The 15,118-nt window shown below is 34.9% G+C and overlaps 1 non-coding gene and 1 pseudogene across 1 annotated transcript; one reads left to right on the forward strand and one right to left on the reverse strand.

Moving 5' to 3' along the window:
* LOC124899545 overlaps positions 1-15,118 on the forward strand; it is an 80,888-nt pseudogene that overhangs the window by 42,112 nt on the left and 23,658 nt on the right.
* Positions 3,012-3,118, reverse strand: LOC124899790. The gene has a single exon (XR_007057354.1). It is a non-coding gene; the product is annotated as a small nucleolar RNA R71 (small nucleolar RNA).

Genomic DNA, 15,118 nt, shown 5'->3' on the forward strand with positions numbered 1-15,118 from the left:
TTAGACATTTTCACAAACACCTTATGAGCATACCTTTTAACAAGGCTATTTTCATGATGAAAATCATCAATATTAGGGTTTCTCAAGATCCTCATGAAAAACCACATACAACAAGCACCCATATATGCAATTCATCATTAATAACAGGTATAAACATAAGTTTAAGCAAGAAACAATATTATTCATTATTAGGCAACAAAATCCTTTTCATTTAATTTCAAATCACCATGTAAACTTACTAATCCAAGTATGAAATACATGGGTTTAGCTATATTTAAAGAGGAGAAGAGATACATGCCATAAACAAAATGACACATCAATAATTTTGGCTCCTTCTTGCCACTAGATGAGCTTCCTCCAAGCCCTAGCCTTCAATCTTGCTTCAAGAATATTTTAGAGTATTTTGAAGTGTTTGAGTCTTGTAAAATGAGGGCTTAGGAGTCCAAAATGCCTTATATAGTGAAGGGTCTTAGGTTTTTAGGCAAGGGAAATAACCACAAAGCCCTTAGTTAAAAGCTAAAAAGTGAACTCGCCCAGGGGTACGACTCCCCCATATGATTCCCTTAGTTGTCATACCCTAGGGTATGAGTAGTACCCTAAATTATACCCTAGGATTATTCTAGGTCAATCATACTATTGTGGGTACGAGTTTGCACCCTTGATTCATAACCAATGGAACAACTCACCCCTAGTCGTATACACAAACCATATACCCAATAGTCCACTCCAAATAGAAACTACCCTCTATACGATTAAGTTGCATACGATTCATATGCATGGGGTACGATCAAGGAAAGGTCATGTTTTATAGAAAATAGTATGCTACCCTAACATACTGTCCAAGGTACGAGAGGGTGAGGAAAGATTGGATACAACCCGCATCCATGGGTGCGACTCAAGCTTCAAGTCCCATCCAACTTAGAGACACCAAAAGTTATTATTTTTCTGAAGGTTCAAGACCTAGGTGTTTCATTAGTATCATCCCGCATCAAACCATAAATAAGGCAGACCTTGTCATGAGTTACATCTTTCATGTGTTTAACGAAAATCAGAAAATGGTAGATAATGTTGATCCACATGCATGCCTCCCTAGTTAGTTGAGCATATGGGAATGTCAGGTGAAGGCCACTATCTCTGTGACGATTCCATCTAGCTGTAGCCCTATTTCCTTTTATGTCTATGAATGGCAAAGTGTTGTTCAGCTACCTCAGAGGGGCGACGTCGACCTCGGGGATGCCTATAATTTCATTCACAATATGTGCTGAGAAAGTTACTACCTGTCCCCAAATTTTCACTTCAAAATCGGGATACCTTGGGTCCTAATTAGCATAAAAATTCAGGATGAGGTGCAGGTTGCACTCCGTGGTCTGCACAAAGAGGAAATCATAAATTTTTTAAAAATCTTCTTTTTCCTCGCGGACGAGTAAAAGTTCAAGTATTGGGGAATTTGATGGATATAAATTATTCATATAATTTAGTATATAAAATTATATTTTTTAAATAAAATATGAATAATTATATTCTATCCTCGCATATTTTCTGACGAATTCTACAGGAAAAAGAGTACAGGAAGAAACAAGAGAAGAAATAAACTATTAAATAAACAAGTGAAGGTTTGAAGAAGTTACAAGTTGACGGTTACAACTACCACCTCAAACCTTACTTACACCCGTCAAGTGAAGGAATGAAACAAATGAAGGTTTGAATAAGAAGTTACAAGTCGACGGTTACAACCACCACTTCAAAGAATGCATTCATTGATTCAACATTATAATTTTCTATAAATAGAGGCATTTATTTGACTATTAATCATCCAACAATTAGTAAAAACAAAGTGTTGGTCTTTTGTAATCAATATTTCTTCACGTCTTTTCCATAGATCTAGTTTCTTAAATTTAAGTTTTTTTTCTACTCACATAATGGAGTGATCTCTTTGTGTTGGGAGCGTTGAAGAAACATGAAATAATATTATAATATAAATTTTATTTTAGTTCTTTCAAGACTTGATTCTATTTAAAAGCTAAATACTCTATGATGAAATACTTGTACTTGAAATTAGCGTTACATGATATTTTATATTATAGTTATAGTTATATTAAGTTGTACTTCCCACAAGGAACAAAAACTAAATATACTATAATTATTTCATAAAATATAAGTAATAAGAATTTTTAGTCACTTGTTATTTCAAATCTTTGAAATTGCTTCTTTTGATCCTTATCCTCACGGAAGGATTATTTTGAACTATTTCTTATATTTAAGTGATCTCTATCATATTTGTCTCAATTCGTATCCTTGCGGAGGGATTGGCTCAAATAAGATTGTTGATTCAAGCGGTCTTTATATTATTTCTTTCAATCTGTATCTCCGTGGAGATATTTTCTCAAGTAAGTTTATTGATTTAAAGATTACCCGCAAGGGGTCTTTATTCCTCATAAACACATAAATCAAGTCTAGAAAGTTATTTTATAATTTTATAGAAATTACTAAAATAATGATTTTATTATAATAAACATACTATGTGAATTCAACAACCCCCAACTTCCTCTCCAAGATAATCTTGTAAGCACAATTTCTTTACATAATTTATTTTCAAACTTAAGAAATTACTCTCTTTTCATCAATTTGATTCTCAAATAGTAGTCAAAATATCATAAGTTTGTAGCATAGATTTTTCAATCTCCGTGGGATGATATTGTAAACTATATTTGAATTTGACAGATTACAAGCAACAAAATCGTATACAAAATCAAACAATTAAACAATCATGTACTTTTTGTGGTGATCCAAGTGAAGATCCACATAGTCATTTGATTGATTTCTTAGAATTAGTTGAAACTGCTAAATACAATGGAGTCTCTCCTGAAGCAATTAAGTTAAGGCTATTTCCTCTTTCTTTAAAAGGAGATGCCAAAACTTAGTTGCGAAGTTTACCTCAAGGGTCTATTACCGCATAGGATTAGATAACTCAGAAATTTTTAAACAAATATTTTTCCCTAGCTAAAACTACAAAGTTAAGACAAGAGATTTCTAATTTCTTGCAGATTGAAACTGAATTAGTTTATCAGGCTTGGGAAAGATTAAAAGAAATGTTAAGAAAATGTCCACATCATGGCATACCTGAACATATGCAATTGTATATTTTTTATTATGGACTAAAGCCTTCTTCTAGAAATACGATAGATACACCTGCAGGAGGCTCCATCATGGGTAAAACCACAGAGGAAGCACTGCAAATAATGAATAAAATCTCAGAAAATGCTATTCAATGGCCATCTGATTGCATAATCATAAAAAAGGACGCTACGGTAAATAAAGAAGATGTTTTAAATACACTAATACAACAGATTGCTTCTTTGGCATAAAAGTTTGAATATTTTCAGGTGAATGCGCATCAGTTAGTTCAAGGCGAGGCTTGTGACATGTGTGGAGGAAATCATTTGAACCATAAATGTCAAGCAACAAATCGAAGGATGAACATATTAATGTCCTCGGATATAAGCCATACTTTTTTGGTAGCCCCTTGGCATAGAAACATCCACGCTTTCAATGGAGCAATCCTAGTGGTGCTGAAAATCCTCAAAGCTTTCAAAAATAATGAGTACAAGGTCCACTTGGATTTTAGAACCAAAATCGTGAAACACCAAATTTTAAATCATATCAATAAACAACTTCCTATCAACAAAGACCCTTACAAGCCCATCCAAATATTGATGACTTATTATATAAACACATCGAAGGCACTGATGAAAGTAGATAGTACTTGAAATGCAAGAATGTCCTAATGAACTAATAATTCTGGGTAGAATTATTGCGATGGGAAGAGCAATATAGATGTCCATCAAGGGCAACTGATTTTGAGAGTAGATGAAGAAAGGGTTATTTCTGATATGCAAAAAATGTTAAGATTTTCAGGAGATGAGATTTCATCTGCATACTTTTTAATTGATGCGATTGAAGATATTGTAGATGAATTTCAAGATGACAAATTAACTCTAGATTCCATGAAAAGATGTTTGCTCAATTCTAACACACCACAAGATGATAATCCCTCCATCAGAAACGAGAAAAATGATTATAAGGATGAGGAAATATAATCATAAAGAGTTTAACAAAAATTTAAACTCAAAATACTCCCTTTCTATTTAAAATATGCCTATCTTGAGCCTAAATTATTTTCAATGATTATTTTATCTTCTCTGACCGCTACACAGGAACATAAATTGATTGAAGTACTATGAGCACACGGAGGAACCATAGGATGAATGGTGGCAGATATCAAAGGAATTAATTCGGCTATTTGTACACACAAAACTCTCATGGAGGATAACTTCAAACCAATAGTCCATCCAAAAAGAAGATTAAATACTACAATGCAAGAAGTGGTTAGAAAAGAGATAATTAAACTTCTAGCAGCGTGTATTATCTATCCTATTTCTGATAGTTCATGGATAAGTCCTATTCAGGTAGTACCAAAAAAGGGAGGTATGACAGTCATAAAAAATAAAAATAATGAGCTTATGCCTACTAGAATGGTCACAGGATAGAGAGTTTGTATCAATTATAGACGTCTCAATGATACCACCAGAAAAAATTATTTTTCTTTACCATTTATTGATCAAATATTGGAAAGGTTAGAAGGATGTGATTTTTACTATTGTCTTGATGGATATTCAGGTTGTAACCAAATACCAATTGTACCCAAAGATCAGGATAAGACAACTTTTACATGCCTTCATAGAACATATGCATATATGAGAATGCCATTTGGTTTGTGTAATGAACCTGCCACATTTTAGTGGTGTATGTCAGCAATTTTCTCAGACATGACCGAAAAATTCCTAGAGATTTTTATGGATGATTTTACACTTTTTGAAAAATCATTTGAAGATTGTCTTTATCACTTGACCTTAGTCCTTAAGAGACGTGAGGAGACAAACTTTATCTTTAATTGGGAGAAATGTCATTTTATGGTTACAGAAGGAATTATTTTAGGACATGAAATCACTGCTAAAGGGATAGAAGTTGATAAGGCTAAAATTGATACTATAGCAGGATTACCCCCTCCCACAACTATTAAAGGCATTAGAAGTTTTCTAGGACATGCAGCTTTTTACAGACAGTTCATTAAAGACTTTTCAGAAATCTCAAAATCTCTTACTAACCTTATAGATGTTAAGTTTGAATTTTCAAGTGATTGTTTAAAGGCCTTTGAAAAACTTAAGAATAGATTATCAACCGCTCTTATAGTTGTCTTCCCTGATTGGAATCGACTTTTTGAAATTATGTGTGATGCCTGTGATAAAGCAGTAGGTGCTGTTTTAGGCTTTAGAAAGGATAAGAGTTTTCATCCCATTTATTATGCTAGTTGGACATTGAATGAGGCTCAATAAAAATATGCAACAACAGAAAAAGAACTATTAGCAGTAGTATTTGCATTTGATAAGTTTCGTTCTTATTTAATAAGAGCCAAGGTTATTGTTTTCACTGACCATGCAGCTTTAAAGTACCTCTTTGCAAAGAAAGATGCTCGACTTAGATTATTAAGATGGAATTTACTTCTTCAAGAATTTGACCTTGAAATTAAAGACAAAAAAAGAATAGAAAATCAAGTAACTGATCATTTGTCTAGATTAGAGAACCCCCCCCCCCCCCCCGGAGCTTACAGAAATAAAGGAAGAATTTCCTGATGAACATATTTTCTCAGTTGTAACTCAGCCACCCTGATTTGTAGATATTGCAAATTACCTGGCTAGAAAGTAGATACCCAAAGATCTCACTTACCAATAAAAAAAGCTCATATCTGATGCTAAATATTACTTGTGAAACAAAACTTACCTATTTAAAAATTATGCAGATTCTATCATTAGACGATGTATACCTGGGGAGGATATGGACAACACACTTTATCACTGTCATGGTGGAATAATTGGAGGACATTATGCAACCAATCAAACTGCCTTCAAAATTTTGGAAGATAGGTTTTTCTAGCCAACAATTTTTAAGGACACTCGAGCATATGTCACAAAATATGACCAATGTCAGAGAACAGGTAATATCACATTGAGAGATGAGATACTATTACAATCAATACAGGTATGTGAAATTTTTTATGTTTGGGGAATGGATTTTATGGGTCCTTTTCCTTCTTCTCACTCTTATACATACATTTTCATGGCAGTGAATTATGTATCAAGCTGGGTAAAAGCAATTCTCACACAAAAACATGATGCTCATACAGTGTGTGTTTGCTCAGAATAAATATTTTTACTAGATTCGGCACACCACGAGTCATCATTAGTGATCAAGGGACTCATTTCATTAATAAATAATTTCTTTCTTTGTTATCAAAATATGGTGTGACTAACAAAACCGGAACACTATATCATGCTCAAACTCAAGGACAAGCATAAGTTACCAATCGTGAAATAAAAAGAACATTAGAAAAGACGGTTGAAATTTTGAGAAAAGATTGGGTCTTAAAATTAGATGATGCTCTATGGGCATACCGAATGGTCTTTAAAACACCAACTGGCACATCTACATATAAATTAATCTTTGAAAAAGCTTTTCATTTACCTGTTAAATTAGAACACAAAGCTTTTGGGGAGTTGAAAGCACTGAATTTTGAATTAACCTCTGCTGAAAAAATAGATTTCTCCAAGTCAATGAATTAGAAGAACTGAGGTTAGTAGCCTATGAAAATACCCAAATTTTTAAATAAAGAATTAAAAAATGGCATGACAATTTGATTAGACCAAAGAGTTTTAAGATTGGAGACTTGGTACTTCTTTACAGTAGCAGACCTAGATTATTTCCTGAAAAACTGAAATCTTGATAGATAGGTCCCTATTGTGTTACAAATATCACTTCTTATGGAGCTATTGAAATAACACATATCAAAGGTGGAGATAAGCTTAAGGTAAATAGTCATAGGCTAAAATTATATTTTGAAGGACGATTTGATTAACAACACTAACACTGATTTAATAATGAATCAAGCAATGAATAAGTTGAGTTGATGACATTAAACTCAAAACTACTATTTCTACCTGTAGCCATTGAGGGTGAAGAAATGGAGCCTCATAAGTCCAGTATAAATTCTCGTCAATTAATTTCTTAATAAATTTATTTGTTTAATATCTAGGTTATTGTACAACTAGAACATCTCATGAAGGCCTCTACAAAAATAGAGTCACCTACACAGAAGTAATTCCATGGTGATCAGAATATCTAAGTAACTGGTCGATTAACCAATTAAGTGTGCATGATAATTATTGGCTCAGGTAATTTTTTGGTTTATATTAAACCAAGGATAATTAATTATTTATTTCTAGTACTATATATCTAAACTTGTATCCGATACTTCACTACAGAATCAAGGAATCAAAACTAAATTGAAAAGTTATTTTTCCTTGAGAGCAATATATACATCCTTAAAATCACAAACTATTAAATCTTAGTTAAATCTTTTATTTATCATTACTTATTATTATTATTATTATTATTATTATTATTCTATTCATTTTTACCTATATAATCATATTTCTATTGTAGAAGGGCACATTGAAGCTCCATAGAAGTAAAAATCACATCGACATTGAGGAATATAATTTATATATAAATGTATATATTTACTTATAATAAATATAAGGTGTATGACTGCAGTTTCTTTCAAGCTTTCTTCTTTAGTTGTAAATTTAAAAGCCAAAAAAGCATTTTATATATTTCTCTTTAAACATGATTGCATTGTAGGTTTTAAATTAACAAAATAAATTTTTCACATTATGGTCAAGATTATTTCTTTCTATTTTCACCATATGATTTTCATAATTTTTGATTTTTGATTTTGTGAAGGAAAAAGCAAGCATCTTCAGCACAGAAATCTTGTGAATTGAGAAGAGTTATGATCACTAAACAAGAGGAATCAATAAATTTGGCTAGAAACTGGTCTTAATGTTCTCAAGGAGAAATAATGGACGTAACTTATTTATGAAAAATGATATTAGGCCTTCTTTGATACCAAATTTCAACCTCGATTTCTATCCACACCCACATATTTTTCCTTTTTAGAACTTTTATTTTGAGCCCTAATTTTTTTTCTAACACTCTAATTCTCAGAAAATATATGTAAGTTCAAATATACACATATATTCACTTCAACTATAAATAAACAGTATTCAATAGATGAAAAAACATAAAATTTGGAAATATAATTTTCTTTGAGAAATGGCAAAAGAAAGAGAAATGAAAATAAAAAAATAGTTCAAGTCTTTTCAAAAAAAAAAAAGAAAGAGAGAAAAAATAATAAAAAAAATGAGAATGAAAGAAAGGAACTGTCCCTAGTTGAAAAAAAAAGTCACTAAGAAAATCCTTATCCTACCAGCCTGAAGCCCAACATTACAAGCCTATAAAGCCCTAAAATAATTTCAGAAAAAAGTATCGAATCTATATTAGTGGAGACAAAAGAAAGGATCAAGCCTATGAACAAAACTGTAATACTCATTGAATAAGTAATCATAAACCTATCAATTTGGAAGGAATGAAGAGAAGAAGAAAGCAAATTCTTTTCCAAGCAGAGCAAAATTCAGAATAAGGTAAACATTTGGTGAATTTAGAAAGATTAACACTACTGGAAATTACCCCTATCGCAATGAACTTTTTGGCGATGGTTAACAAAGCGTTGCAATAGGTGGTCTATTGCAACGGTTTCAAGCGTTGGAAAAAATAATTTTTCTATTATTTATAATTTAACACTATAAGCGTCGCTTTTGACATTAAGCATTGCAATAGATAAATAAAATAAGCTATAGCAACGCTTGTTTTATTCCCTCCATTTTCACGATAAATTTCAGTAAGTCCGCCAAAAAATATTTTAATGAAACTTTTTAAAATCGCTACAATTGGTTAAACCTACTACACTACACTGCTATAATCGCTTAAACATACTACACTGCTAATTTTGCTACAGCTTGTGGAAATGTCGTGGAGATCAATGATCTGGTACTGAGGTCTGCTGGTGGTACTGTGGAAACGTTGTGGAGATCGATGCCGTGGAGTGTTCTTCCAAGGATTTCCTTCTGCTGTTCATTATCTGTAAGGTCTTTTTTCTCACCCGTGAACATTTAGGTGTTATTTGGGTAGCGTTAAAGAAATACAGTGTTTGATTAGTCATATAAGAACAAATAATTACCACATAGCCTTGATTTACAGTGTCATTTGGTTGGTCGAGAATATTCAGATGAATATTTCTGTAATTTGTATCCTTGAATCGGACCGACTATAGTGAGATGTGGCATAGTGAATTTGGTGAGTTAAAGATAAATCATATCTAATTTGCACTTTAATTTCATACTGAATTTGCACTTCGATTTGCAATTAGGGATAATTTTGCACTTTAATTTCTCTTAGTGTTGGAAAGTGACACCGAATTTAGCTCTCAATTTGTGTTGGAAAGTCAGACCAAATTTTCACTTTAATTTCTCCCAAATTTTTACTTTAATTGCTTCAATTTGGGGATTCTAAGTTTAGTGTGTTCTTCTACGACTTTGACCTAATTTTTGGGGATTTTGGGTTTTTTCTTCTCCTTAGAAAATATTCAATTGCTGGCTATCGTCTTGTAACGACCCGGGAACCTATCCCGAGACGTCACATGATGCTTAAGGCCACACGTGGCCTCAATCTAACCCTCTAAACCTATCATCACTTTCAGAACTCACTACGACAAAAATCAAGTTAGAGAAAGAAAGAATAATCATGCCATGAACATACTGGAATATGAAGAGATACTGTCCTGTACAATCAAAATACTGAAGTTCTGCACATACTGGTACTCTAGTCTGACAAAGCCTCTACTACATAAGACTAAGGAGCCATTGTGAATAGATCCCCCATCTGACTCGTACTGATCTGAAAGGAAACAACCATTTATTAACAAGACAAAATTAGGGACATAGGTCCTCGAACTATGAGGACTCACCAACTGCAAAAATGTAGAAAAAGGTACTCGAAGATCACTGTTGCTGCTGAGACTGAGCACCTGAACCTACATCATGAGGAAATATAGAACACAAAAGAGTATGGGAATCAGTACTTGGGAATGTACTGAGTATGTGGGGGTGTATGCAATATTTTTTCAATGATATCATAAATGTGTAAGAAAATCATGCATGCTAACAATAATGACTCTCTTCGCCTGAATTACCTAAAACGTAATTTCCATAAATCATCAATAATAATACATGCTTCGTAAATCTCATAAATCATTGGTCTCGACTCAAACTCTTTGACTCGTGACTTAGAGTGACTCAGTAACTCATGAAACTTAGACTATTATGGACTTGGAAGTTTCTTATAACCGACATAAACTATGTGAGCCACATGGAATCCAACGTTTTGCGCTCCTAAAGAGAGAACCCCACATTGGCAGGAGCTTCGTACTCTTGCCAGGGAGTACAACCTCACTTTCGTGATCATAAGCTCATACTCGGCCTCTGGCCCACAATTATTAATATCAATCCTACGGTGGTACGTAGTTCTGGGGAAATACCACATTTTCCACTTGGTGCTAAATACTCCTCCCAGACTCAGCTCAGAACACGTTAGGAGATCCACCTTAATTAATATCAACTCATGGGTCTATCATAAAGACCAAAACATAAATATATCTGATCTGTAAATCATATACAACTGTGGATTCCTAACACAACTCAAAATCAAAACAATCTTTCTCAACACCAAGTACGTTTGCTTATCAAATCATTTCAAATATCAAAAGCTTCAAGGAAACATCATAGGACTCATTCTTAACTCCTAAGATCAATATCGATATATACATATATTCAATAATCAACTCTTCATGGAAAATCTTAAAATCATGACTCTTATCATCTATCTCCTGGAAATCGTCAATTCATAGTTGCAATATGCAATTCATAGCATAAATTCTTAATTTAAGAAATAAAACAACGAAATAGTCATGTATATCAATCTTGAATACCTCGATTCTCATAAATCAATGATAAAGTAATTTGGATATAAACCCACTTGCAAAATCATGAAATTTCAATAGTAAAAATCAATTCTTTGGGCACAAGAATGAAGGGATATTCTTGTTCAAGCCCCACATACCTTGGATTATGAATTTGACATAAAGAGACTTGATTGGAACTTCTTTCTCGCACTTTTCAGCTAAGTTTCTTGATGCCTTTGGCATGGAGAACTTAATTCTTGAACAACTTGGTGAAATCTTTGGAAGATTCTTGAATTTCTTAGAGATGATTTGATTTAGGATTTTGGAAGAAACCCTAGTTTCTAGTGGGTTATGGAAGAGAATGGAGAAAAAATGAACTTCTCTTCTCTATATATATACAAGACCAAAATGGGCGGAAAAGACCAAAATGTCCTTTTAAAAAAGTTAAAAATTGCTGATCGGGGTTTGTACGGTCGAACTGACGGTCCGTCAGAGAAACTGATGGTCCACCATATCATCCGTCACTCGAGTGCCAAAACTGGGATATTCTGCCTCGACGTGACGGTCGAAGTGATGATCCATTAGGAAACTGATGGTCCACCAGATCGTCCGTCACTCGGGGGCCAGAAATAGGACATTCTGCCTCGACTTGATGGTCCATCAAATTTTTGGTGGCCCACCATTTTGGCCATTGCACAATGGCCAGAAAAAGAGCGTTACTGCCTTGTCTTGATGGGAAAATTGACGGTCCAACAAAGACTTGGTGGTCCTTCAGGTCTACCGTCAGGCCTGGGTGATTCCGACATCGCTTAGTAAAATGGCCATAACTTCCTCATCCGGTGTCGGAGCCACCCTTATCCACTCAAAAGACAGATTTAGGCTTAAGGAACGATTGGGATATTACAATATCTCCCTTGGAAACATTCGTCCTAGAATGTTGCTAGTTAGGCTCAAGACCAAAGAGAAAATTGGAATTACTTTATGGGAACAATTTTCTCAATCGACTTACTTCACTCTAGATTTCCGAATACTTTATAGAATGCATAAATCATAGAATGGACATTTATATCATTGAATATGCTCGATTAGTAGGGAACTAAATTAAAGAAGATTTGGTAACTTCGGCTTGATTCGAACTCGCGGAGAAGAGATGGCGGTACTTAACTCGCATATCTGCTTCTGCTTCCCAAGTAGCACCCTCAACTGATTGATTTCGCCACAGAACTTTAACCAAGGGAACTTCTTTGCTCCTTAGTCTACGGACTTGATAATCTAAGATATCGACCAAAACTTCATCATAAGAAATGATATCCTGAACATCAGAGCTCTCTGACGGATCAACAACAATAGAATCACCAATATATCTCTTGAGCATAGAAACGTGAAAGACAGGATGGACAATTGATAACTCTGCCGGCAACTCAATCTCATAAGCTGCTTTCCCAACACGTAGCAAAACTCTATAAGGGCCAACATATCGGGGACTAAGCTCTCCTTTCTTGACAAACCTTCTCACCCCTTTCATGGGTGAAATTTTTAAGTACACCAAATCATCAACTTCAAACTCAAGAGCTCTTCTCCTCACATCTGCATACGACTTATGACGACTTGGGTTGTCTTCAACCTCTCCCTAATTAACTTAACTTTTTCCATAGCCTCGAACACAGCATCAGGTCTAATCACAGCAGCCTCACCAACTTCGAACCAACCTATGGGTGATCTACATCTCCTCCCATACAAAGCTTCAAACGGAGCCATTCCAATGCTAGCATGAAAACTGTTATTATACGCAAATTCAATCAATGGAAAATGTTCATTCCAACTTTCTTTGAAATCAAGAACACATGCCCTCAACATATCCTCCAAAGTCTGGATAGTCCTCTCAGCATGACCGTCGATTTGCGGATGTAAAGCAGAGCTAAGATGAACTTGGGTACCGAGACCCTTCTGAGAAGCCCTTCAAAACTAAGAAGTAAATTGGGTACCTCTATCGGAGATGATAGACAACAAAACTCTATGCAACCTGACTAACTCTCGAATGTACAGCTTAACATAGTCCTCAGCGGTGAAAAATGTATATACTAGCAGGAAATATGCAGACTTATTCAACCTGTCTACAACGACCCATATAGAATCATGATGACGACGAGAAAGAGGTAAACCGGTCACGAAATCCATGTTCACCTCTTCCCATTTCTATGTAGGAATGCTAAATTCTTGCATCATCCCACCAGGTCTTTGGTGCTCTATATTAACTTGTTGGCAAGTTGAACACTTCTCTACGAACTTTGCTATGTCCTTTTTCATGCCATTCCACCAATAAATTTCCCGCAAATTGCAGTACAACTTGGTAGTACCGGGATGAATAGAATATAGTGCGCCATGCACTTCAGCCATAATTGTCTACCTTAAATTGTCAACATCAGGCATACACAATCTATTCTGAAATCTCAATACACCATCTCCACCTTGGGGAAAACCTCCACCTTTTGGTCTTTGACAGACCCTTTCAGTTCAACCAAACGAGAATCCATATCCTGTTTCTTCTTTACTTCCAAAACTAGGGAAGATTCGGAACTACTCTGAACCCAAATATTACCCTCAGCTGAGTCAAGTAATCTAACACCTAACCTAGCCAAATGATGCACTTCGCAGGCCAACTCCTTCTTATCTTATTCTATATACACTACACTACCCATGGAAGATCTGCTAAGGGCATCTGCCACTACATTGGCCTTGCCCGGGTGATACAACACATTCATATCATAGTCCTTTAGCAATTCCAACCATCACCTCTGCCGAAGGTTCAATTCTTTCTGAGTAAACATATACTATAAACTCTTGAGATCCGTAAAGACATCAACATAAACACCGTACAAGTAGTGTCTCCAAATTTTCAAGGAAAAAACCACTGCAGCTAATTCGAGATCATGGGTCGAATAATTCTTCTCATGAGGTTTTAGCTGTCAGGAGGCATAGTCTATAACCTTATCCTTCTGCATAAATACGCACCCCAAACCAACTCTCGAAGCATCATAATAAACCACAAAGTCATCTACACCATTAGGCAGGGTCATCACAGGGGCTGAAGTGAGTTCAGTCTTCAACTCCTGAAAACTCTTCTCGCAGGAATCTGACCATAGGAATTTAAATTTCTTTTGGGTTAACCGGGTCAAATGAGCAGCAATGGAAGAGAAACCTTCCATAAAATGATGGCAATAGCCAGCTAGGCCCAAGAAACTCCTAATATCAGACGGAGAGATAGGCCTAGGCCAATTTTTCACAGCTTCTACCTTTTGAGGATCAACTCGATTACCTTCGAAAGAAACAATATGATCCAGGAAGGCAAATGACCTTAGAAAAAATTAACACTTACTAAATTTGGCGAATAACTGATGATCTCTAAGGCTCTGCAAGACAATTCGAAGATGATCTGTATGGTCATTTTCATTTCGGGAGTACACAAGAATGTCATCTATGAATACAATAACAAACATATCCAGGTACTATTAGAACACCTGATTTATAAGGTCCATAAAAGTTGTTGGGGCATTTGTTAGCCCGAAGGACATGACTAAGAATTCAAAATGACCATAACAGGTGCGGAATCTGTCTTTGGAATATTACACTCTCTGACTTTAAGTTGGTGATAACCGAATCTCAGATCTATTTTCGAGAAATAACTAGAACCTTGCATCTAATCAAATAGGTCATCAATTCTAGGAAGAGGGTACTTGTTCTTGATTATGACCTTGTTGAGCTGATGATAGTCAATACACATACGCAATGAACCATCTTTCTTTCGCACGTATAGAATGGGTGGTCCCCAAGAAGATACACTGGGCCTTATGAAACCCTTATCAAGAAGATCTTTGAGTTTCTCTTTCAACTCCTTAAGTTCTGCGGGGGCCATACGATACGGAGGAATAAAAATAGGCTGCGTATTAGGAAGAAGATCAATCCTAAATTCTATCTCTCTATCAGGAGGTACCCCTGGGAGATCTTCCAGGAAAATATCAAGAAATTCATTGACAATGCTAATAGACTAAATAGTCAGAGTCTCGAACTTAGTGTCTTTAACTCGAACCAAATGATAGACACAACCCTTGGATATCAATTTTCTGGCTTTAAGGTAGGATATAAAAT

Source organism: Capsicum annuum, chromosome 6 (genome assembly GCF_002878395.1).
Source record: "Capsicum annuum cultivar UCD-10X-F1 chromosome 6, UCD10Xv1.1, whole genome shotgun sequence".
Classification (NCBI taxonomy): domain Eukaryota; kingdom Viridiplantae; phylum Streptophyta; class Magnoliopsida; order Solanales; family Solanaceae; genus Capsicum; species Capsicum annuum.